Source organism: Pongo pygmaeus, chromosome 12, assembly GCF_028885625.2.
Source record: "Pongo pygmaeus isolate AG05252 chromosome 12, NHGRI_mPonPyg2-v2.0_pri, whole genome shotgun sequence".
Lineage (NCBI taxonomy): Eukaryota > Metazoa > Chordata > Mammalia > Primates > Hominidae > Pongo > Pongo pygmaeus.
The window spans coordinates 69,994,605-70,021,642 of record NC_072385.2 but is presented as its reverse complement, the minus strand read 5'-3'; the positions used below and the strand labels follow the sequence as shown (position 1 = coordinate 70,021,642).

Below are 27,038 nucleotides of genomic sequence, written 5' to 3'. Positions count from 1 at the left end.
CAACAGATGCTGGTGGGGCTGTGGAGAAACAGGAAAGCTTTTCCACTGTTGGTGGGAATGTATATTGGTTCAACCACTGTGAAAAACAGTGTGATGATTCCTCAAAGATCTAGAACCAGAAATACCACTTGACCTAGCAATCCCATTATTGGGTATACACCCAAAGGAATATAAATCATTCTGTTATAAAGATACATGCAAACGTATTTCCACTGCAGCACTATTCACAATAGCAAAACATGGAATTAGTCCAAATGCCCATCAACGATAGACTGGATAAAGAAAATGTGGCACATATATGCCAGGAATAGCATGCAGCCATAAAAAGGAATGAGATCATGTCCTTTGCAGGGACATGGATGGAGCCGGAAGCCATTATCCTCAGCAAACTAACACAGGAACAGAAAACCAAACACCACATATTCTCACTTATAAGTGGGAGCTGAACAATGAGAACACATGGACACAGGAAGGGGAACAACACACACTGGGTAGAGCCTGTCGGGGGTTGTGGTGGGAGGGAGTGCACCAGGATATATAACTAATGCATGTGGGGCTTAATACCTAGGTGATGGGTTGATAGGTGCAACCATGGCACACATTTGTAACAAAGCTGCACATCCTGCATATGTATCCTGGAACTTAAAACTTTAAAAATAATAAAATTTTTAAAAATAAAAATTTTCCAAAAAAAATTTCACCTACCAGTTATAGAATCCACTGATGATTCTGCCCAAATAAATTATTACTATGAGAATTGCCAAAGATGATTTTCTAATTCCAACATTTTTCTACATAAGTTGGTATTATACTGTAAGGTAGAGCTTTCCAATTGACACTTATTTATAAATTTCATGTATGTACTTGTGAATTTCAACTTACTCAATGAGTTAAATGTATTATTATTTATTCTGACATTCAAAATGTCCCAGATTTGGCCAGTGGAGTTCCTTCAAGCTTGCTCCTGTGTGCTTTTGACATGGTTTTATCATTCTCTCAACATTTCATTGTTTTCTGGCACAGCAAGCTATTTCTCTAAGAGGCCCTGAACCCTTTTGGTGGAAAATGATAGTTAAAAATAGAGATGTGGACACTAGTGTGCTCACTCCTACTAGATTGTCATTGCTTCTAAGTCCTCTCAGAGATCAGAGGTAGGAAATATATGTAGGTATACACACAAATACACACACACATACATACATACATACAGCTCACTGCTGGTGCAATGATTGAAAGGATTGCATTTCTAATTCTAGTCTTAAGATCATCCAAAGAACAAGGTTTTGATGCATATACGACAGTTTTAACATAACTCCATCAAAAAATTGTAATGTTAATAGAACAGGTGAGACACAGAACAGCAAGCAAGACAATCTCTTCTACTACTAATCCACTAGTCTGAAAAAGTGTCATCCAGAAAATGCCACATATGCAATGTATAACAAGTCCTCTGCTTGTTGAAAAATAGCATCATTTAATGGAATAACAACTGTAGTATGGAAATGAAAAAATACTGAAGCACTGCCAAGTAAAATTTATCATTGATTATAGGTTCTTCAAAAAGAAAAAGCCAATAGACACATAAAGCCACATATTGTATAATTTCATATATATGTAATGTGTAGATGGGGCAAATCCATAGAGACACAGAGTAGATTACTTGCTGGGGTTGGAGGTAGGGAGAAATGGGGAATGACTACTAATGCATATAGGATTGCTTTTTGGGTTGATAAAAATGTTCTCAATTAGATAGTGGTTGCTATGGTTTCAATGTATCCCTTAAGATAGATTCTTGAGAGGCAATTAAGGTTAAATTGAGGTCATAAGGGTAGATCCCTAGTGCAAAAGGACTGTGGCCTTAAAAAAGAGAAAGAAAAAGAGCCCTCTAACACACTCCCTATCTCTCACCATATGATGCCTTCTGCCACACAGCAAGGACTTCATCCCCTTGAAATTGTGCTTGTCAGCCTCCAAAACTGTAAGAAATAAATTTCTTCACTTTATAAATTACCCATTCTCAGGTATTCTGTGATAGCAACAGAAAATGGGCTAAGACAGTGGCGATGGTGGCAAACTTTTGAGTATACTAAAAACCATTAAATTGTATACTTTAAAAGGGTGAATTTTAGGGTATATGAATTATATCTCAATAAAAATGGAGGGCTGGTAATGCAAGACTCCTTAATGGCCCACCAAACATTAACTTTTGGGGATTCTCATGTTGCTAAACTTTGGTGGCTTCTCTGTACATAAAACAAAGTAATTTTGACAGACAACATTGTCACTTAGGTGGAAAGGTGCTTCATTGTAAGGGTCAACTTGTCAAGAATATTTTTGGAAATTTCATTTTCTCATTCCATTAGATGACAGAAGCCAAGTTCAGTCTGGTTCACTTGTAGCATTTATACATTTAGGTATGCTTCGGAATTTCACTGTTAGAATTCTGTAACCTGTGGTTTTGGAATATTCAATTCAGCAAATGTGCAGTGCATGCTTGTGGGACTCTGCTAACATTGCCTCAATTTCAGCCACAGTTTTTCTGCTTGCTGGCATCTCCCAGATCTAGGCTTGTTGTGAACTATGAACCCAGTTTCCTTGAAGTTTTCATCCAGTTGTTAATTCAATGTCTGTGGGGAGCCTCCTTCTTACGACAGGAAGTGAGTTTTCTTCTTTCTGTCGTCGTGAGTTTGAGTTCAGCTAACCAGATAGCACAATTAACTTTTTTTCAATGTTTGCTCATCTTCAATCAACTGAAATGAAAAATCAAAGTTAAAATTTTGTTATTCAAAATTAACAAAGATAAATGACTATAAAACAAATGTAAATAAAGTTTCAAATGATGTTCTTTCTAAACCTATATATAGTACTTATACTTGTGATGTTATTAAAGCTTAAAACTGCACTTTTTTTTTTTTTTTTTTGAGACAGAGTCTTGCTCTGTCGCCCAGGTTGGAGTGCAGTGGCACGATCTTGGCTCACTGCAACCTCCACCTCCCAGGTTCAAGCAATTCTCCTGCCTCAGCCTCCCGAGTAGCCAGTATTACAGGCACGTGCCACCATACCTGGCTAATTTTTTGTATTTTTAGTAGAGATGGGGTTTCGCCGTATTAGCCAGGATAGTCTTGATCTCCTGACCTCGTGATCCGCCGCCTTGGCCTCCCAAGGTGCTGGGATTACAGGCGTGAGTCATGACACCTGGCCAAAACTGCACTTTTTAAAAAGACCAGACTACTGTCCAGAATGACGAAAGCAAAACGAGATTTATCCTAAAGCACGAAGGTCATGAAAAGGCTGAACACAGAATGATTATCAAATCCCAGATTATTAGACTTAAAATTTTCAACCTTCAAAGCTTGCAGGATATTGTTTTAAGACCAAAAAAAGAATGCGTTATTTTTTATAAAACTTATGAATTTGTTAAGAATACATAGACTGAAAATTCAATTCACTTCAATAAGAGTTTGAATAAATGTATGGATGACTGTTGGTCAGAACCAATAGAGAATAAGCTGGAGATATACACCTTGAAAATACACAAGTATGTATTTTAAATAACCTTAGAAAATTAAAGAAATATTTAAACTCTATAGGATATGAATTATAGTATAATAAAACATCAAGGAATCACTGAGAAAAATAAGGTGTCAGTGGTTTAGCATTGTGCTTTCATTCAATTCACTTCTGAATCATTGTATCTTACCAACACCTTGCTAAATGTAAATTCTCAAGGAATTAATAAATAAATTACTATATTGATAGATAATCTTAAAAAGCAAGCAGGAAATCAGTATATATAACCTGGAATCCCACATTAGTTAAGCCTCTATTTTTGAAAAAATACTGAATTATATTACAGGTTATATAACTAAAGAGAAAAGTTGTAAACCTGAGGCTGAATAAAAAAACCACAAACACAATTTAAAACTTTGCAAAGGAGATTGATTAGTCAAAACTCTTATCCTTGACATCTCCCCCTCTCTCACCATCTGCAGGTACATATATAGCCATCGCCCAGTCCTGTCTATTCTATATCCTAAATATTTCTGAATGTCTAGTTTTATATCCACTGCCACCATCATCTTCTACCTCAACAATCTATTACAGTCTCCTAACTCATCTATATTCAGTACTTTCTCTACGCTACAGGCAGATCCTTTAAGACATAAAATGGAACCTTCTCCTCTCCAACCTCAAATTCTTCGAGAATTCCCATCCATTTCCCTTTACATGGTTTGCAGGACCTTGAATGTACCACTCTGATCTGTTTTTATATGTCTGTGAAAAGAAAATATCTTGGTCCCCCAAAATCACCAAAGAAAACTCAAGCTGGAAACTGCTTAGGGCAAACCTGCCTCTCATTCTATTCGAAGTCACTCCTCTGCTCACTGAGATAGATGGATATCTGATTTGCGTCCTTTGGAAAGGCTAATTAGAAACTCAAAGAATGTAACCATTTGTGTCTCACCTATCTGTGACCTGGAAGCTCTCCCCGCTTCTAGTCTTCCTGCCTTTGCTTCAAGTTGTCCTGCCTTTCCAGACTGAGCCAATGTACTTCTTTCTTGTATTGATTGATGTCTCATGTTTCCCTAAATGTGTAAAACCAAGCTGTGCTGTGACCACTTTGGGCACATGTTGTCAGGACTTCCTGAAGCTGTGTCACAGGCGCATCCTCAACCTTGGCAAAATAAACTTTCTAAATTAACTGAGACCTGTCTCAGATTTTCTGGGTTCACACTTCTGACACCAAATGTGTGGAGGTTTTCCACACCAAGCAATTCTCCAATTCTCTGGACACCAACTGGATGTCTTACAATTCAGTTCAATCCTGACAATATCCAGAATTAGCAACAGACTCTACAGATTTAAGAGCTCAGTCCCACAAGACTGTCCTCACTTCAGATATTGGTTGCAAGTCCCATGTTGTTGCTGATACTTACGACTGACTAGCTATATACTCAAGGGTTCCCACGACCCCCTCCTCAGGTTCTGTAATTTGCTAGAATGGCTCATAGAACTCAGAAAGGAACCTTACTTACTGTTACCAGTTTATCATAAAGAATACAACTTAGCAACAGCCAAATGCAAGAGATGCATAGGGCAAATGGCAGCAGGGGTCGGGTGGAGTTGGGGTCGGGGGTGGTGTGGTTGTGGGGAGAATGGTTAGGACAGGGCTTCCATGCCTTCTACTGGCTTGCCACCCTCCCAGCACTGCAATGTGTTCACCAACCCAGAAGCTCTGAACTCTGTTATTTAGTGGCGTCAAAGGTTTCATTAATAGGCGTGATTAATTAAATCTCTGGACATTGCTGACTGAACTCAACCTCTAGCCCCTCTCCCCTCCCCTAGAGGTCAGGGAGTGGGGCTGAAAATTCAAACCCTATACTTCCCTTGGTCTTTCTGGCTACCAGCCCCCATTCCGAAACTATCTAGGGACCCCCAGCCACCAGTCATCTTAGCATACAAGACATTCTTATCAACTGCAGAGATTGCAAGGGTTTTAGAAGCTGTGTGCTAAAAACCAGGAACAAAGACTAAGTATATATTTCATTTCCCATTATATCACACTCTACAACTTAACTTCATGCAGCTCCCACTTTGTTCACTAAGCTCTAGCCTCTCTGGCTTCTCTTGAGCCCCCAGTACGCCAGGCTCTTTCCCACCTGAGGAGCTGGACACATGCGGATCCCTCTGTAAGAAGCACTTTTCCCCCTACTTAGCTACAGTTACAGTTTAAATATCAGTTGCTAAAAGAGCAATATTTCCCCAATCCTTTCCTCTAAAGTAGACATCCCTTGTTTTTTTCCCCTTCATAGCCCATATTCTTTATTTTCATAGCACTAATAACAGTTTGAAATTCGATATTTGTGTATTTTTTTCGGTCTTTATTCTCTGTTAGACTCTGATGTTTCTTAAGGGCAGAAACCATGTCAATTTAGTTGACCATTGTTTGCCCAGTGCCTTTCAAAATGCCAGGCATCCAGGAGATATTAAACTCATTGAATAAATAATTTTTTATATACCTCATTTTGATATAATGTGAATTAAAATCCAATAAGTATGCCTTTGAATTTAGAATAGGGTTGAGGAGTACTGAATTTAAGTGTATAAATGGGTATCCCATAAAAGATAATGACAGCTTTTTCCACTTCCATTATGGGTAGACTAAGAATAATAAGAGCTAACATTTACTGAAAGTTTGCCATGTTTCAGGCACTTACATGTATTAATTCAATGATCCTTACGACAGCCATATGAGGTTGTTTACAGGTGAAGGCACAAGGTCAGAGAGATTAATTAGCTTGCCCTAGACTAAACAAACATGAGAGAGCTGGGAATTTTTAACCCAAGCAATCTAGTTCAACTACTATGCCTTCTAGAATAAAAGGAAACAAGTTTAAGGGTAATATAACTACTTTAGGTTAGAAAGAAGGAAGAAGTCTCTGACTATAAATGCTGAATAAATTCCTAAAAAAAAAAACTATTTCTCTAAAGAGCTCTAAAAATTCCATAACAGCTTCTCATTTGTAATGGGAGATATTTATAAAAGTACACATAGTACTGTTTGAAACGCTTGTTTCCCAGTGCCGTAAAGAAATAGCACTTGAACATAAATTTAATTTACTCAGCAAGGCCATTTTTACTTCCTGCAGAAAGGGTACACTCGCCAGCAGTTTTGCCACGAGAGTACACCAAACAAAGGAGACAGGGTCATTTATAACCTGACGCATCCACCCTACTGCTGTGTCCAGTTTCCATTGGCTGGAATGGTACCTCACATTTTGTATTTGTCCCGACTGGCTAGCAACTTAGAACTTGTTAAAAGAGGCAAAGGCAGAGGAGAACAAAAGAAGGAGGAAGTAACTTGTGGAATGCTAAGAAAGGTAAAAACACCTTCAAATAAGGAAGAGAAACAGGCTATGACCTAATGCTTGCTTGGACCAGTATAAGCATGCCAGGGTAAATATTTAGGCTAAATTGTGAGAGCTAACAACATAAAGTACATTGATTTCTTTATCACAGCTAGCAGATATTTAAGAATGTTAGCACAGGTCTTTGAATAAATTTTGTTTCCAAGAGAAGTTACTATTTATTCCTAATTAAATGGGAAGTAAAGTCTTTGAAGAGGAATCTCTACTTTATTTTTTACAGTACCAATGTTAGAAATAGTTAAAAACTGGAAACAACCTAAATGTCATTAAATGGAAAATGGAGAATAAATGAAGTATAAGGTAGAAAACAATATAGATGACTCTCAAAAACAATGTTGAACAAAGAAACAAGCTGCAGAAAAACGCTCATTTCTATAAAATTCAAAAATGATCAAAATGAAACCTACTATTTAGAATATAAATGAAAAGTCTATGAAGAAAACCAAGAGAATAATTAACTAAAAACTTGAGACAATGGTTATCACTAGTGAGGAAAAAGAAGAATGCAATTGGGAAGGGATCTGTAGGTGGTTCAAAAGCACTGTTGATGTTCTGTTTCTTAAGCTGGAGAGCAGGTACATGTATTTTTTTTTTCCTTTGGCCTTATATATGTTATGTGTTGTTTCACATATATCTAGCTAAAGCTATACTATGTCACCAATGCAAAAAAGAAAGATCCAGCAGAATGGGAAAGCCCAAGGAAGCAATGTCATGTCAAAAAAAAGATGGGAAGGTCCAAAGATTATAAGCGCTATCCTACCTGATATTGAACACCTGGCTTTCTTCCTTCTATAGCTTTAGTGCTGGGAGCCTGTACTCAATTTCCTCACAAACATTTGCTAACTCACATGGGCAAGGGCTCAGTGGGTCAGAGCTATCACTGACATGCAGAATCAAGTAGCCAGTTAACAGTGTGTTGATAACTATTTCTCCCCAAATTCCCCACCTACATGAAATTTGCTGTATCCTGGTAGACAGGGCTAGCAAGCATATTTTCAGTTTACTTAGAAGCCCTCAGAAAGGACTATCGGACTATATATAGCATTGAAAGTACCTCAACGGGTAGTTTTAAAACACCTTCAGACTCTCTCATATGCTTTGAACCCCGAGTACCTATATATAGTTATAATCACAAAAGACAGCTCAAGAAAAGGGGTTAAGGATGTGGTTGAATGACTGGCTCCCTGCTTCTGTTAGTAGGGCCATTTTCACCACTTATCTCAATACTTATTCACTAAAACTACAGAAATAACTGGGTGCTGAGACTAAGATCACAACTGACATTCACAACTCTCATTTTCAAATTTTGCCTTTTTCAAAAAATGGCTAATCCCATTAACTTGATGCAAATATTTATAAATGTAAAAGCACAAAAACACCCGTGCATGTAAACAATGTATTTGTTTTATACACTGCAATAAAATGAAATATTTAACTCGGAAAAAGGGTTCTTTGCTATTTAAAAAAGGTCTGAAAACATATGTATTATCATGTATTCTCAAACTGGACAAAACGCAGAGAATTTTTATGAACTTGATGGATGTTTATGTCCTTCCCCACCAAAGAATAGCCTGATTTTTCTATCCTCCCCTCAACCTTCACCTCATCAACTTTCCCCTTAGCTTTCCTACTCTAGGCTGTCGGCTCTTGTTTTCCAGTCAAACATATTAAAATAGGAGTTGTGAGAGCAAAGGAAGGGCTAAGTGACAAAATAAAGCCAAGGGATGAGGAACTTGGGATAGGTATTACCTGCCCTAGGGATTAACCATAGGGATACATCGAGGTAGATGATCATTATCATGTTTACAGCGGAGAAATTGAAGTGTATATATTATATGTAGGAAAAACAGAATGCCAAGTACACTAGAAATGGGAATTAAATGTTTCTCATATTTCATATTTTTGACAAATACCTTAATTTAGTTTATTCATATATTGTATTTTATTTGCCATATGCTAGTCATGAAGTTTAATTCAGTTTTCATTTTCTGAGGTGGTATAATATAGTAGCTTGGAGCATAAACTCTGAAGTTAGACACACTGTGTTCAAATCCTTGCTCTGCCACTTACACTTTATGAAACTTCAGGTAAATTTTTTTTTTCTTTTTTTTTTTTTGAGGTGGAGTCTCATTCTGTCACCCAGGCTGGAGTGCAGTGGCGCGATCTCGGCTCACTGCAACCTCCGCCTCTCGGTTCAAGAGATTCTCCTGCCTCAGCCTCCTGAATAGCTGAGACTACAGGTGCGTGCCACTAGGCCCAGCTAATTTTTTGTATTTTTTTTTAGTAGAGACAGGGTATCACCGTGTTAGCCAGTATGGTCTCAATCTCCTGACCTCATGATTCGCCTCCCAAAGTGCTGAGATTACAGGCATGAGCCACCGCACCCGGTCTGGGTAAATTATTTAACATTACCATGTGTCACTTTCCTCATGTGTAAAATAAATCAGTGTACTATATTTACATATGCCACAAACCTCACAGAAGAATGTTATAATTTTTAACCTTAGTCTTTTTTTAATTGAGAGAAATAAATATATTTACCCATATACTTACCATTTCTGGAGTTCTCCATTCCTCAGATCCAAGTTTCCATCTGGTATCATTTCCTTTCAACCTGAAGAATTTCCTTTAGAATTTCTTGCAGTGAAGGTCTGCTGGCAACAAAACCTCATTTTTGTTTATTTGGTGATACTCCCTCTTTCCAAGTATAGACTCCCTTTCAGTTTATGCCTGCTATGGTCACTCTCCAGTGCCTTCAGAGAGTTGTGGGTTTTCTGTATTTTGTCCAGAATTTATCATGGTTTTCTGTAAAAGGATTAGTTCAATATGACCTATTCCACCATTACTAGAAGTGGCTCATATTTTAAGATGCCAGAAAAGTTTTAAATATTCAAACATTCTTGGACACGTGACCATCAGGTGAAAGATGAACTACAATGTTTCAACATGATATATTCATAGTTATTCGTATCATACCATAAATTAATTCATGTAGTCTATTGGGTTATAATTCAGCAACCTAATTATTTCAGCACTGTTTCTATTTTTCCCACATATATTTTATATATATTTTACTCTCTCCCATGTAAACTTGATAGTGATCATCTGCCCAGACACATAATCATGTACTTGGTTGTTTCTTCTTCTAGCTTTGTTTAAAAGAACAGAAACCAACTCCAGTAAACTTTAACAGAAAAGAAAATTACCGCAAAGAAATCAGGCAAATCACAGAAGCAGTGGACGTGTAGATAATCAGGCTCCAGAGGAAACCAAAGGAGGCAAGGAATGGCAAAAATCCTATATTGTGTATTCCAGTCCCATATCCCTTAACCCACTGAATACTTTTCCTCACTCCCTACCACCATACTGCTAGACTCACAACTATTCCACAGCTACTTCATCTAATCTAACTAATCTAACACCAATCGTTTCCTTAAGAGTAAGCTCTCTGGGCAGGACTACCTGATTGGCTCAGTCTAACAGCCAGGAGTAGATAGGTAGAAACTACCTTATCATGTGTAGTATTTGCCCCAGATAAAAAGGGTATCCAGCTGTAAGTTATTTCTAATATGTTGTTATTAATTATAAATTGGACAGTAGGCCAGGCATGGTGGCTCAAGCCTATAATCCCAGCACTTTGGGAGGCCAAGGTGGGCGGATCTCCTGAGGTCAGGAGCTTGAGACCAGCCTGGTCAACATGGCAAAACCCCATCTCTACTAAAAATACAAAAATTAGCCAGGCATGGTGGCGGGCGCCTGTAATCCCAGCTACTCAGGAGGCTGAGGCAGGAGAATCGCTTGAACCTGGGAGGTGGAGGTTGCAGTAAGCCAAGATTGCACCACTGTACTCCAGCTGGGCGACAGAGTGAGACTCTGTCTCAAAAAAAAAAAAAAAAAAAAAAAAAAGTTGGACAGCATAAATCACTAGCAAGAGAGTAAAGACGGCAAAATCATACAATATGAGAAATTTGTAAAAATAACTTGTCATGCTTGTTTTTTCCTTGGTTCAATGCTTCTAATTATTTTGGAGTTAAAAGTTATGCCCAACTTAAAATCTGATATACAAAGTTCTCATTTTTAAAACACATAAGGCAAGAAATAACTTTAGTTAGAAGAGGATTTCTGCTCTTCAAAAGTATTCATTGGCCAGGCATAGTGGCTCACACCTACAATCCCAGCACTTTTGGAGGCCAAGGCAGGCGGACTGACTGGGGCCAAGAGTCTGAGACCAGCCCGGGCAAAATAGCAAGACCCTGTCTCTTAAAAAAAATAATTTTTTAATTGGCTGGTGGCATGTGCCTGTACTCCCAGCTACTCAAGAGACTGAGGCCAGGATCACTTGAGCCCAGGAAGTAGAGGCTGCAGTGAGCCATGATCATGCCACTGAACTTTAGCCTGAGCAACAGAGCAAGACCTGCCTCAAAAAAAAGGATTCATTGCTGGATTCCTTTATATAACTGGCTCCCTCATTGCAACTTGTTGTGGGAAGTCAGGGACCCCGAATGGAGGGACCAGCTGAAGCCATGGCAGAAGAATGTGGATTGTGAAGATTTCATGGACATTTATTAGTTCCCCAAATTAATACTTTAATAATTTCTTATGCCTGTCTTTACTGCAGTCTCTGACCATAAATTGTGAAGATTTCATGGACACTTATCACTTCCCCAGTCAATACTCTTGTGATTTCCTATGCCTGTCTTTACTTTAATCTCTTAATCCCATCACCTTCGTAAGCTGAGGAGGATGTATGTCACCTCAGGACCCTGTGATGATTTCGTTAACTGCACAAATTGTTTGTAGAGCATGTGTGTTTGAACAATATGAAATCTGGGCACCTTGAAAAAAGAACAGGATAACAACAATGTTCAGGGAACAGGAGAGATAACCTTAAACTCTGACCGCCGGTGAGCCAGGCAGAACAGAGCCATATTTCTCTTCTTTAAAAAGCAAAGGGGAAAAATACCGCTGAATTCTTTTCCTCAGCAAGGAACATCCCTGAGAAAGAGAATGCGTCCCTGAGGGTAGGCCTCTAAAATGGCCGCTTCAGGGGGTGGCCGTCTTTTATGGTCGAAGCAGTAGGGATAAAATAAGCCACAGTCTCCTGTAGCACTCCCAGGCTTATTAGGACGAGGAAATTCCCGCCTAATAAATTTTGGTCAGACTGGTTGTCTGCTCTCAAACCCTGTCTCCTGATAAGATGTTATCAATGACAATGCGTGCCCGAAACTTCATTAGCAATTTTAATTTCGCCCTGGTCCTGTGGTCCTCTGATCTCACCCTGCCTCCATTTGCCTTGTAATATTCTATTACCTTGTGAAGCACGTGATGTCTGTGACCCACACCCTATTCGTACACTCCCTCCCCTTTTGAAAATCACTAATAAAAACCTGCTGGCTTTACGGCTCAGGGGGCATCACGGAAGCTGCCGACATGTGATGTCTCCCCCAGACACCCAGCTTTAAAATTTCTCTATTTTGTACTCTGTCCCTTTATTTCTCAGACTGGCCAACACTTAGGGAAGATAGAAAAGAATCTACGTGAAATATCGGGGGTGAATTTTGCCCGATATCTGGCTAAATTTCCCCCAGTAGCAACTGAAATAAGATTAGATTTAGAAAATCCCTATTTTCTTCTACTTTCTGAATCAGGACACAGTTTTTAACCAATCAATTTGTGCTTTTATACCAAGAACATCATTTTATTCATTTATAGATTCATGCATTTTAAGGTGCCTACCCTCACAGAATTTCCATCTTGGGTAGACATGAATAAATTAAAAACATGGGTAGACATGAATCAATTACTCTACTGAAGCTACTAAAATCAAGCTAATATGAAGTACCAGGGGTACCAGTATCGAACAATAAGAAAAAAATGTAAAAGACTGAAACTCAGTGAGCGTTTTGGCTAGCTTGTCCATTTGTCTGTCACTGACTAGGCCATGCTACAACTCTGTAGAGAGAAAAGTTGTAGAAAACTGATAATAATACAAATAATTCCTGTCCATAGAAATGCAAATTATGTCCTGTAAAATGGAACTGATTATTGCTCAGTGGATATTCATCAGTTTTGCCAGTTTTGCATTCAATATGTGGTACTTCAACTGGCAATAATATCATTATTGAGTTAAATATAATCTTTGACAAATTATCATTTTATATTTTTTTGAGAATCATGATCATATTCACTTTTTAACCTTATCCTTTAAAAATGGTCTGCTTGGTAGAGGGTTAAAATAGAAAGACACCATACATAACTGTCATCAATAATTCTGTAATGCAACCTTGAAAAACATGGCAAAGGAGGGCTGCCTAGGGGACAACTACTATAACAAAACAGACTTGGGATCAATACAATGATTATTTCTCTATATTACATAATAGAAATAGTCTAGAAATGAATTGTTCTCTACTATAGATAGTATGTCTCTCTATATATAATACATATTATATACACATATATAGTATGGGTATATATATAGTATGTACATATATATACACAGTATATATGGTATATATTGTATATATAGTATATAGACACAGTATATATGGTATATATTGTATATATAGTATATAGACACAGTATATATGGTATATATTGCATATATAGTATATAGACACAGTATATATGGTATATATTGCATATATATAGTATATAGACACAGTATATATGGTATATATTGCATATATATAGTATATAGACACAGTATATATGGTATATATTGCATATATATAGTATATAGACAGTATATATGGTATATATTGCATATATATAGTATATAGACACAGTATATATGGTATATATTGCATATATATAGTATATAGACACAGTATATATGGTATATATTGCATATATATAGTATATAGACACAGTATATATGGTATATATTGCATATATATAGTATATAGACACAGTATATATGGTATATATTGCATATATATAGTATATAGACACAGTATATATGGTATATATTGCATATATATAGTATATAGACACAGTATATATGGTATATATTGCATATATATAGTATATAGACACAGTATATATGGTATATATTGCATATATATAGTATATAGACACAGTATATATGGTATATATTGCATATATATAGTATATAGACACAGTATATATGGTATATATTGCATATATATAGTATATAGACACAGTATATATGGTATATATTGCATATATATAGTATATAGACACAGTATATATGGTATATATTGCATATATATAGTATATATACTGTATAACCTTGAAAAACATGGCAAAGGAGGGCTGCCTAGGGGACAACTACTATAACAAAACAGACTTGGGATCAATACAATGATTATTTCTCTATATTACATAATAGAAATAGTCTAGAAATATATTGTTCTCTACTACAGATAGCATATCTCTCTATATATAATACATATTATATACACATATATAGTACATGTATATATATATAGTATGTACATATATATACACAGTATATATGGTATATATTGTATATATATTGTATATATGTAGTATATATACTGTATAACTAAAGATATCTTATTTACTACAGTATAGATACGGTATACTACTAAAGATATTTACTATACAGTATATATACTGTATACTACTAAATATATCTTATTTACTATACAGTATACTGTATACTACTAAAAATGTCTTATTTACTATACAATATAGAGACACATATAAAGTATACAGCATTCAGTATATACAAACACGTGTGTGTGCGTACGTATATAATAGACAATATAGAAAATAACTGTGCCAATATTTAAATGGGAGATAATTTATATTATTTAGAATAGGAATCCAGTAAATAACATGAACCCTAGACTAACTCTGGCATTTTAACTCTTCATCTAGTTGTAAACTATTTTAATACAATAAGAGCACAATTCATAATTTGGCATCAAGAGTTTATTTCCTTTTTACAGGCATACAGTTAAGTAATTTTATCTTTTCAATTAGACACAGTATAGAGACAGGACAAACCAAAGTGTTTTTCCTACCCTCACACACCACTCAACACATTTCTCATACCAGATGTATGTGCGTTTCTCTGCACACTACAAGCAATTCTCTAGCAGATACCAAATGCGTTGTCCTATAATTTAAGTCAGTTCTGACATTATCTACCTAGAGATAGCATCGGATCTCACAGGTAAGGACTCAGTCCCACAAGACTGTCCCCCACCCCCGACTTCTGATGCCAATCACAAACCCCATGTTGTGACCTGTGCATCTGACCAACTGGCTATATATCAGGGTTCCCACAAACCCCTTTTTGGGTTCAATTAATTTGCTAGCGTGGCTCCCAGAACTCAGAGAAACACTTTACTTATACTTATCCATAATTAAAAAAAAAAAAAAAAAAAAAGTTACTACAAAGGATACAGATGAACAGCCAGATGGAAGAAATGCATAAGGCAAGGCATGTGGGAAGGGGCACAGAGTGCCATGTCCTCTTTGGGCATGCCACTCTGCAGGCACCACCAGCTGTTCAACTATCCAGAAGCTCTCTGAACCCTGTCCTTTTGGGGTTTTATGGAGGTTTCTTTATGTAGGCATGATTGATTAGATCAATAGTCATGGGGAGAATCTATCCAACCTTCAGCTTCTAGAGGTTGTGGGGTTCAGCTGAAAGAGCCAACCCTCTAATCACAAAGTTGGCTCCTCTGGCAACCAGCCCCCAAATCCTGAGGCTATCCAGGACCCTCCAGCTACCAGTCATCTCACTAGCATACAAAAAACACTTATCACTTTAGAGATTCCAAGGGTTTGGGTTGTTGTCTGCCAGGAACCAGGGGCAGAGACCAAATATGTATTTCCAATTATATCATAAATGATATATAAATATCCATCATTAATAGGTTTCTCATAGGCAACTTAATAATAAAATCAGATTTTCATAGCCAGAAAAGACCATGTTCTTTTGAAGTCTTCACTATAAGGTAGTTCCACAATGCAGTTTCAAACATTCTGAATGTAATTTCAAATAACAGTAATAAAAATGCTTTTTAAAAATCCCTTTGCAATCAAGAAGTTCTAGTCAATATGGTAATGTAATTCATTTTAGATGCATATTTCAACTTTTTATATTAAATCTGACCTAAAGTGTAATTTCCAAAGTGATATTTCCTGAAGCCAAAACCCAGACTTCATGTCTCTAGGTAATCTTGCCTTATATTAGTAAGTCTATATCCCTTCCCAAAGTAGTTCTGGCTGGCCTGGGCTTGTTGTAAATAATTGGTTCAGTCAGACAGCTTTTTAACTGTCAACACCCTTAACAATTCACACAATGTACATGGAAAGTATTGTACCTTAAATTAAAGATATGTTTCCTCTAAATAAAGTTTATTGTTTGGGAGAGTTTGCTGAACGGAAATGAAGCAGCTATAGGTTCTCTAGAAAAGAAGTAAAAAGGCATCTCATCTCATTTTTCCATTCCTTTATCCCATTTCAAGCATGACCCAGAAATTAAATATTTTATGTAGACAGCAAAAGTAACATATCATTAAAGGATGCAAACCTGCAAAATCTAATAGTCATGTAAGCCTGTGAGATTGCCAAAAACTGTTCTACATTTTTAATATCTGAAAATAATCAAATAATTTTATGTCAAATACAAATTTTCCAAGCTCCCTGGTATATCCCCTCTAAAATTTTAAACAAATATACTTGATATGAAAAATAGCAGTTTATCCAAATATCAAATATTATACTGAATATTTGAACAGCAAACACAAATAGTCCTAATCCCAATCATAGACTATGTTGTGAAATGTTAATGTATTTAAATTTTTTAATTATACATGGAATTAAATACTGCACTTTAAACAATTAGTTATTAATATTTCATTCATATTAAATAATAAGAACACATGAACAAGTGATACCCAACACAGGAAATCTTCAAAGGTAAATTATACATTGTGGGAAGTCTAGTTTTGGCTTCTGGAAAATGTTAACTGCAAACAATCTACACAGATGTTCACAGAAATACTGAATAGCTCTTTTAAGGAAATACTAAATGATGCGGTAATGACAGAAAAGTTAAAAAAATACACTGTGTTATATTTATATCTCTTAATCAGGCCAAATTAATAAGGCAGACTCAATTAACAGTCATGGTTTCATAACAATTTTAGTGAATAATACAAGGTATCAAATTACTGGAAATTCTTGTCGCAGTTTTATACCAATTTTCAGCATTATCATTATTTAAAATTAATTTAAATAAATCTCACCATATTAGTATCCCTAAAATAACTCAAAAAGTAAACCACTTAGCTTATATTACCTACAGGCAGAGTACAGCTCTGAGTAGGACTCTGTCTTTAGGATGAAGAACAGGATGCAAATCCATATTGCCAATTATATCTATAGTAGCAACTTATGAAAACTGCACTTTCCACCAACCCTACCACAAGGGGAGCCACAAGATATTCCATGAAAAGAAATATGTGTTCTAAACATCATGATTCCTCTCCAATTGTGCCCTCACCTGAGTGGACTGGGAATAGGCACCTGACATAGCCTGGAGGTTGGTAAGTAAAACGGGAAACTTAGGAGGGGAAGCTCTGCCAAAACAACAGCAGCGATGAACTCCCAGGCCAATCTACCTCTGTCTCTCTAAGGAACTATGGACACCCAGACAATTAAGAGCAAGAAGAAAAGCACAAAGATTTTAAAAGTTAAGTTAGGTTATTGATAAAACACTAGAATTAAGATCTGTGGACTGCTGAAGCTAGGACAGGTAACACAGAACCCATAACTTTTTGAGATTCTAGAATGGCCTATCGATTCTATTCTCCATGAGATTCACTTATTCTTAATGAGGCTCATATAATGGCCCTATTTGTTCCTATTTAGGAGAGGAGAGAATAGGATTGGAATCTCACAGTTTGGCTTTCCCTGGGTTCCCCTGAGGTCTTCCTAAGTGGCCAAGATTTATCTCTTCTTATTATCATGCATATCCTTACACTATAGCATCCTATGACAAAGCATCTGAGGTGGTCTCTGTTCCTTATGTTCTCCAGAAAATAATTGAAAGGGCATCTTATATCACTTTTCACTAAAAGTGCTAAATAGAAGATCATGTGTGCTCTAAACATAATTCTTCTCCAACTGTGCCCCACACATAAACCTGAGTGGACTAGGAATGGGCACCTCACACAGTCTGGAGGCTGGTAAATAAGTGTTAAATAAAAGATGCTAAATCAAAGATCATCTGTCTTGATGTTTAGCTCATTTCCTCTTATTAAGTCATGCCAAATTAGAAAAAAGTCATCAACTGGTTGGGTGCAGTGGTTCATGCCTGTAATCCCAGCACTTTGGGAGGCCAAGGTGGGTGGATCACTGGAGATCAGGAGTTCGAGACCAGCCTGGCCAACATGGTGAAACCCTATCTCTACTAAAAGTACAAAACATAGCTGGGTATGGTGGCACACACCTGTAATCCCAGCTACTCAGGAGGCTGAGGCAGGAGAATCACTTGAACCCAGGAGAAAGAGGTTGCGGTGAGTCAACATCACTCCACTGCACTCCAGCCTGGGCAACAGAGCTAGACTCCATCTCAAAAAAAAGAAAAAGAAAAAGAAAAAATCATCAACAATCACTTAAAGAAAAACAAAGCCTTTAGTACTGATGCAATCCACTGAATAAAATGAGAAGTCATGAATCCAAACGGAGTAGATAGATTAGACAGGTAGGTAGGCAGGTAGGTAGATACACAGATAGACAGACAGACAGACAGACAAGATAGATAATGCTAGTTTGGATGTCTACACCAAATCTCATGTTGAAATTTGATGCTATTGTAATAGTATTAAAAGGTGGGGACTTTAAGAGGTAATTAGGTCATGAGGGTTCTGTCCTCATAAACTGGTTAATGTTGCTATCAGGAGAATGGGTTAATTATTGTGGGAGCGGGCTCCTGATATGTTCAGCCCCCTTCCTCTCTCTGTCTCTCACACTTGCTTGCCATGTGGTGACTTCTGCCATGAGATGACCCTCACCAGAAGCCAATGCCACACTCTTGGACTTCCAAGCCTCCAGAACTATGAGCCAAATAAACTTCTATTCTTTATAAATCACTCAGTCTGTAGTATTTGTTATATATAGGAGCAGCAAACAAAGGCAGATGAAAAGGAAAAACTCAAACTTACAGTAGAATGCCATTTACTAAGTGGTGAAAAAATGACAGACTTTGAAAATCATTTTACAACCACAGTAATAATTGATTCAGGCAAAAATCATCAATAAGTGCTAAAACTATGAGTAAAAGTTTGGTGAGAAACAGGATATTAATGTAGTCTCAACGTATGTCCCCACCGATTATTAATTACAAGGGGAAGAAATGGTAATTTTATAGTAAAGAAATCTGGTGAATATCTTACCAAATGATTAAAATCAACATCATAAATAATAAGACATACTGATTTAATGCCCTGATACGGCCACAACATCACCTATGTAATCTTCCTCCCAAAAATGCAAGCCTGAATTTAACCACAAAAAAACATCAAACAAACCCAAATTGAGGGACGGTCTCCAAAAAACTAGCCTATACTCTTCAGAAATGTCAATGTCATGAAAGACAAAGAGGGCCGATAAACTGTTCCAGATTACAGGAGATTAAAGAGATACGACATCTAAATTAAATGCAAAATCCTGTATGAGGGGAAAAACATTATGGGACATTACTGAGAAAACTGGCAGCGTGTCAACAGGAGAGTATATTAGATACTCGTACACATCAATGTTAAGTTTCTTAACTGTATAGTGGTTAAGCAAAAGAATGCCCTTGTTCTTGGAATATATTCACTGAAGAATATAGGAATATAAAAGGACACATTGTCTGCAACTTACTCTCGAATGATTCAGAAAAAATCAAGGGGATAGTGTGGTGGGAACATGTGATAAAGCAAATGTGACAACATGTTTAAAAGGTAAATCTAACTGAGGGGGCCTTAGAAGTTCTTTTTACTATTCTTACAACTCTTTAGTAAATTTGAAATTATTTCAAAATAAAAGACTAAAAAAAAATAGCTGAGCTTGTAAGAGAGAGCACTTCTCTTCACCAAAAAGTAGGAACTAAAAACCAACATAGAAGGCATACAAAGCTGTGTTAGAGCTTAGTTCCATAAGACATATTTGTCTTTGTGTGAGAGAATGTACAGCGCAAGGAAGGGGAAACCAGGAGTAGCCCGGCAAACTTGAGTTGAGGAGACAGAACTGAAAAACTGGAGAAGACAAGGTAGTTAGCTCCCTGGAGAGGGAGAATCATACAGAGAGAACTCCAGAGAATTTCAGAGGGTTCCCCTTGAGAATTCAGCTGAGTACTGACAGCACATTTATACGATAAAACCATGAGGCTGGAGAAAGAGCAACTAGAAATGATTACAGATAACAGTGCTTGGCACTCATATCAGGCTGGGAATAGTGCCTGTTCTCACCAGCCCGACAGAAAAACTTTGTGATTCACAGTCATTGGGTAGAGTACGCACAAAAGTCTTGGCTCAGGAGTAGGAAATTATTAGCCCTAGTAGCTGAGTAATACTCAGATCCTGACTAATATTTAATAAATCTTAAAAGCAAGTTTTGAAAGAATTAAATTAATTTCAAATAATTTAATTGCATCACAGAATAAAGCTCAAAGTTATTTATAGAAAGATAAACTCATTCAGGCTGGGCATGGTGGCTCAGGCCTGTAATCCCAGCACTTTGGGAGGCTGAGACGGGTGGATCGTTTGAGTCCTGGAGTTCGAGACCAGCCTTGGAAACATGGCAAAACTCTGTATCTGCAAAAAACTACAAGAAATTAGCCAGGCATGGTGGTGCACACCTGTAGTCCCAGCTATTTGGGAGCTGAGGATGGAGGATTGCTTGAGCCTAGGAGGTTGAGGCTGCACTGGCCACTCGCTCTAGCCTGGGCAATAGAGCAAAACCCTACCTTAAAAAAAAAAAAAGAAATGTAATATTCTCAATCTGACATTTAATAAAAAAAAATTACCAGACTTCCAAAGAAGCATAAAAATATGGCCCATAATAGAAATAAAAATTAATTAAAACCAACCCAGGACTGGCAGACATGTTATAACCTGGAGACTAGAATATTAAAACAATGATTATAACTGTATTCTACATGTTAAACAAATGTAGTAGACATGAAAGATATTTTTTAAAAGACCCAAATCCAACTTCTACACATAAAAACAATATGTGAAATGAAAAATATACTGGATAGAATGAATAGCATATTAGACATTGCAAAATAAAAAACTGGTGTCCTTGAAAACCTAGCAACAGAAACTTTACAAAATGAAACCTAGAAAGAAAAGATAATTTTAAAAATAAACAGAGCACCAATGAGTCATGAGACAACTTCAGTCAGCTCACAATACATATAACTGTCATCCCCAAAACAGTGCAAGAATCGAAGGGCAGACAGAAAAAAAGTATTTCAAGAAACAAGGTCAAAATTTCCCCAAATTCATTGAAAACTATAAACCTATGGATCCAAGAAGCTCCATGAACCCCAAGCACAAGAAACATGAAAAAGACTACACTTGCAAGGCACATCATAATGAAATTACTCAAAACCAGTAATAAACAGAAAAATGTTAAAAGCAGCCAGAGAAAAAGACACTTAAGTACAAATACAGAAAGATAAAGATGATGGCAGATTTTTAATCAGAAACAAGGCAAATAAAAAAAACAGTGGATCAAGATCTTCAAAGTACTGAAAGAAAAAACTATCAATCTAGAACTCTATATCCGGTGAAAATATCTTTCAAACAAATATTTTTCCACACATACAAAAGCTGAGAGAATTTTTCAGTAGCCAATCCTAACTACAAGAAACATTTTTAAAAAGGAACATTAGACAGAAGAAAAATCATACTATATTAGAAATACAGATCTATAAAAAGAAATTAAAGGACTGAAAATAGTAACCATATTGATGAATATTTAAGATATTTTCTCATTATTTAAATCTCTTTTAAAAATAATTGACTAAGCAAAAATAACAATGATGTTGTATGGGGCTCATAACATGTAAAAGTAAAGTGGTCAGAAAGGGAGAAATGGAAGTAAATCATTGGCAGGTTTTTATACATGAAATGGTATAATATCACTTGAAAATACACTATGATAAAAAGGATGAATGCTATAAACCCTACAACAGTCACTAAAATAAAGTTACTATCAATAAGCCAACAAAGGAGATAAAATGGAATTGTAAAAAATTTCAATTCATCAAAAAGAAGGAAGAAAAGAAGAGAGAACAGAGAACAAATGTGACAAATTGAAGACAAATAGCAAGACGTCATTTAAATTTAACCTTGAAATTTTGAAAACCTGGCAGGGCGCGGTGGCTCATGCCTGTAATCCAAGCACTTTGGGAGGCCAGGCGGGCGGATCACAAAGTCAAGAGATCGAGATCATCTGACCAACATGGTGAAAACCCATCTCCACTAAAAATACAAAAATTAGTTGGGTGTGGTGGCGCCTGCCTGTAGTCCCAGCTACTTAGGAGGCTGAGGCAGAAGAATTGCTTGAACCCAGGAAGTGAAGCTTGCAGTGAGCCAAGATCACGCCACTGCACTCCAGCCTGGTGACAGAGCAAGACTCCGTTTCAAAAAAAAAAAAAAGAAAGAAATTTTGAAAAATGGAAATAGTTATTTTAGGGTACAATTGTCATGAGTGACTGTATTCTCTCTCAAATTTGTTGTTCAATAATAAAAGATAAAGTTCTAAGTCACCATGTTTCATATAAAATAGGATACATATGAGTGGTCAGTGCCTGTAGTCCCAGCTACCTGGGAGGCTGAGGCAGGAGGATCATTCAAGCCCAGGTGTTCTAGACCAGCCTCAGCAACCTAGCGAGACCACATCTCAAAGAAGAATAAGAAAAAAAAAAGAGTGGTCAGAGGTATATGTATATCTTAAACTAAAACAAAAAATAAAACCAGGCTATGTGCAGTGGTTCATGCCTATAATACCAGCACTTTGGGTGGCCAAGGCAGGAGGATCACTTGAGCCCAGGAATTCGAGGCTACAGTGATATGATCATACCACTGCACTCCAGCCTGGGAAACAGAGTGAGATGGCCTCAAAATAAATAAATGAATGAATAAATACCCACTTACTAACACAGCTTAAAAAGAAGTAGATTACTAATATTTTGAAGACCCCAGTACCCCATCTCCTACTCTCCTCCCCAAGCAACCACTATCCTGAATTCTGAATTAATCATTCCTCTGCTCTTATTTATGGTTTTACCAGATGTGTATGAAATCCTGAACAACAGTATCTGTTGCAAATTTTTAATTTTTATAAAAATTAAATCATAATGTATATATTATTATATGGTTTGCTTTTTTCAATCAACATTGTATTTTTGATGCTCATCCATGTTGGTGTGTAGCTATATTCATTTTCAATGAATCCAATGAAAATGAATTCATTTTCAATCAATCCAATGGATTTCAATGAATCCATGTTGGTGTGTAGCTATGTTCTATTCATTCTCAATATATTTTTACATTTTCCTATTGATGGCCATATGGGTAATTTCTAGAGCTGTGCTCTTAGAAACAGTGCTTATGAACATCTTGTACATCTCTTGATTTAAATGGGTATGTAAAGGAATGGAACTGCTACATTATGTTTCCAGATATAATGATCACTCTGTGTTATTAGCCTTATTTTATTAATAAATGAAGGCTTATAGAGACCAGGAAATTTCTTCAAGGTCACACAGCTAGGTAGTAAAGTTAAGACCAATAAATTCTGCTCCTTTCACTTGAAAAAAACTCAAGGTTAGGTAGCTCATATTTCTGGAAACATGTAATTATCAAACAGAATCCTGATGAATAATGTTTTATCTTGTTTAACTAAAGTTAAACGAGGAGGTCCTAGCAAATTATTCCACTCAATTCTACCACTTGACCACGCAAAGCAACTTGACTACAAATGATCATGATTAAAACTTTTATCCCATTAAAATATCCTGTATTTCACCATTCCTGAAAATTCTAGTCAAATGTTATATAGTTTAAAATGTGTACAAATTGTGTATGTATAAAATTATAAGACATAGTAATAAAGTGGTTCTCATTGAGACTACAGTTTTAAATTAAATTACAAGCACTTTTATTTTTGCCATAACTAAATTTGGAATTATTATGTTTAAGATTCACTGAAGTGAATGTAATAATTATTTTTAAAATACTACATATTCATTTTAGAAATTACTTGAGAATACTTTCAAAAATGACCTGCATGTCACTTAAGCCAACCAAATAATTTCCAAGATACCTAGCATTACACTTAAATTTTAAAAAGGGTAAAAAGCCAAAGTTTTTTTTTCAGCTAAGGTCAACTATTTAGCTCTGCAATCTTTCCTTTAAGAAATATTTGTAATAATTTGGTCTCCGATTTATTTCACAAGTCTTAATCTTGCTTTATAAATAATCGTATTTTCAATCACACTCCATTATCTAACATGGCTGTTACTAATTACATGATCCTATGGTAAAGTACATATTTCTAAAAATGTAGCTACTTAGACCGACAACAATGTAAAGGCATCTTTTTACATTATAGTACTCTCTAAATATTACATTGTTACTTTCAACAAAAAGGAACCAGATTATAACAAAATTGTTATAAAATAGCTTAAAAGTGTAATAGAACTTCATTAAAGAAAACATTAAGATGAATGAGTTTTAACTAGATCTATAACAATTTTATATATGCTAGAGATAAAATTAATATGAGGTTAAATAATTTTCTTTTTTTTGTTGTTTTTTTTGAGACAGGATCTCACTTTGTCGCCCAGGCTGGGGTGCAGTGATGCCAGTGCAACCTCTGCTTCTTGAGCTCAAGCAAACCTCCCACCTCAGCCTCTTGAGGAGCTGGGACTACAGGTGCACAACACCATACTCAGCTAATTTTTTAAAAATTTTTTGTAGAGACAAGGTCTCAGTATATTGTCCAGGCTGGTCTCAAACTCTTGGACTCAAGCAGTCCTCCGGCCTTAGCCTCTCAAAGTGCTGAGATTACAAGTGTGAGCCAGCACGCCTAGTTGAAGTTAAATAATTGTATACTATAAAAAAGCATAAGATCTTGTGAGTTCCAAAGTGCCTTGGGTATCAAGAGCCAACATTCTATTTCAGGGATTTGAAACTTAATGCTCCTTTAATATCTTTGCTGGATGTTGTTAGAATGGTATTTCAAACATTTTCTACAATTTGCATTAAATATTACCTTACTAAATAATGTGAGGCTGGGCAAAAAAAATGTTAAGCATATCTCCAAATATAGCATAACAGTTTAATGCTCTGCTTGTTGCCTTAACAAAAAATGAATGTCTGCAACACATTCACAAACCACCTGGAGATTCAAACTCACAATGAAAGTGCAATGACATATTGTGCTACTTGACATTAGCTATTACCAAAGACGGTTCAAAAGGAAGAGAACACAGACAATCTTATTTGTATAATTGGAAATGTGCTGATATACCCACCTTACCAAACATCTTCTCTTGCAGTGTATTATATTACCTGAGAAAAGTAACTTATAATCAGTGCTAATATGCTCCTTAACCTGATTTACAAGGGCAACTAGCGATAAACAGAACAAGGCCCATGAACTACCACACAGGTGACTTCAATTCTGTATATCTGGACTGGATGGGAATAGGGGGGCTTACATGTTTGTGGCCTTCTTGGAGTATGGGAATGTCCTGTCCTGCTATAGGACTGCAGTGAGAATTCTGGTTATAAAAAGTCTCCCTTGTAAAATTCACTGTAAATCAAGGACAAAAATCATGAGATTGTTTTGTTATACTTTAAGTTCTAGGGTACATGTGCACAATGTGCAAGTTTGTTACATATGCACGTATACATGCCATGTTGGTGTACTGCACCCATTAACTCGTCATTTACATTAGGTAAAATCATGAGATTTTTAAGGACAACAACATGGAAAAATCTTTCTGTTAGCAGCTAGTAGAAGAATTCATTTAGGAGGATAATGGGAGAAATTTTTCGTAACTGCTCAGAGTAAAAAGTAAAACTCAGAGAACCTAGGTTTGAGAATAATGCACACCTACTAATTCAGGACTAGACACATAAATTTGAGAGTTTTTGACATAAAAGTAGCATTTAAAGTGATGCAACTTATGAATTAGCTCACTGAGGGATTTAGTATAGACAGAGAATACAGGAACCCCAATGTTAAGAGATCACAACTAAAAGAAAATTTAGAAACTCCGCAGAACTGAGAACCAGTAACAAAAGAGGAAAACCAGGAAAGTGTGTTGTCTGAGAGCCAAATGAATAAAGAGACGCAAGGAGAGTCATTCAGGTATGATATTAATAAATGCTAAAAGTAAAGCATTACGTTTCTTTCCAAAAATAGCAAATCCTCCAAACTGAAATAGAGAAAAACTGAAAGATATTACTTGGCATTCATTTATCAGTGACAGAGAAAAAACGGAAGTTCTAACAATGTTATCTAATACAGATGTTTTATTCATTTTCATTACGTATATGCTGTGTATGCTACTCCCGAGCATCATATCTTCCTTTTAACATCCACAAGAAACAAGCTTTCAAAAAGCACAGCAATTCTCTTGGCAGCATTAATTTTAAAGAGAACCTCTTAAGTTGTTTTACCAGCTGAGACTGACTGACTAAACAACCGTGTCTCCCCTTCAGTTGCCAGTCTTTCCTCAGAAATGCCGGTTTGGCATAACTTTAAGATTCAAGATGGTTTAAGGCGCATCCTGTTTCTTCCAAAAGAGAATGGACAAAACTCAACATTCACGGAGGGCTTAGAGCAAATTAGATCCGTATACTGTGACCTCCTGGAAGGGAGAGGCTCACCTCCTACAAAGTAAATGCTCAATAAATATTTTTGATATAACTCTGGAAGAGCTCCATTTGGGGTCGGGGGTGCACCTACTCCAGGGCACCACCCCCTCCAGAATAGTTGCATTCCCACGCCCCTCATACTCCGCTCAGAAAAGGGACCGGCGAGCTTGCAGGCATCCGCCCAGTGGATAAAAGCAAAGCGGGACGGCGCACC

General features: G+C 36.5%; 1 protein-coding gene and 1 long non-coding RNA gene across 8 annotated transcripts in view; both read right to left on the bottom strand.

Annotated features, from left to right (window-relative positions):
• The window catches only part of WDPCP (WD repeat containing planar cell polarity effector), a 464,584-nt gene that overhangs the window by 436,897 nt on the left and 649 nt on the right, over positions 1-27,038 (bottom strand). The gene's annotated exons all lie outside the window — the stretch shown is intronic.
• On the bottom strand, positions 1,455-18,494 carry LOC134737797 (uncharacterized). The gene is made up of 2 exons (XR_010123098.1): positions 18,388-18,494; positions 1,455-2,750 (listed from the first exon to the last, which is right to left on the bottom strand). It is a non-coding gene; the product is annotated as an uncharacterized LOC134737797 (long non-coding RNA).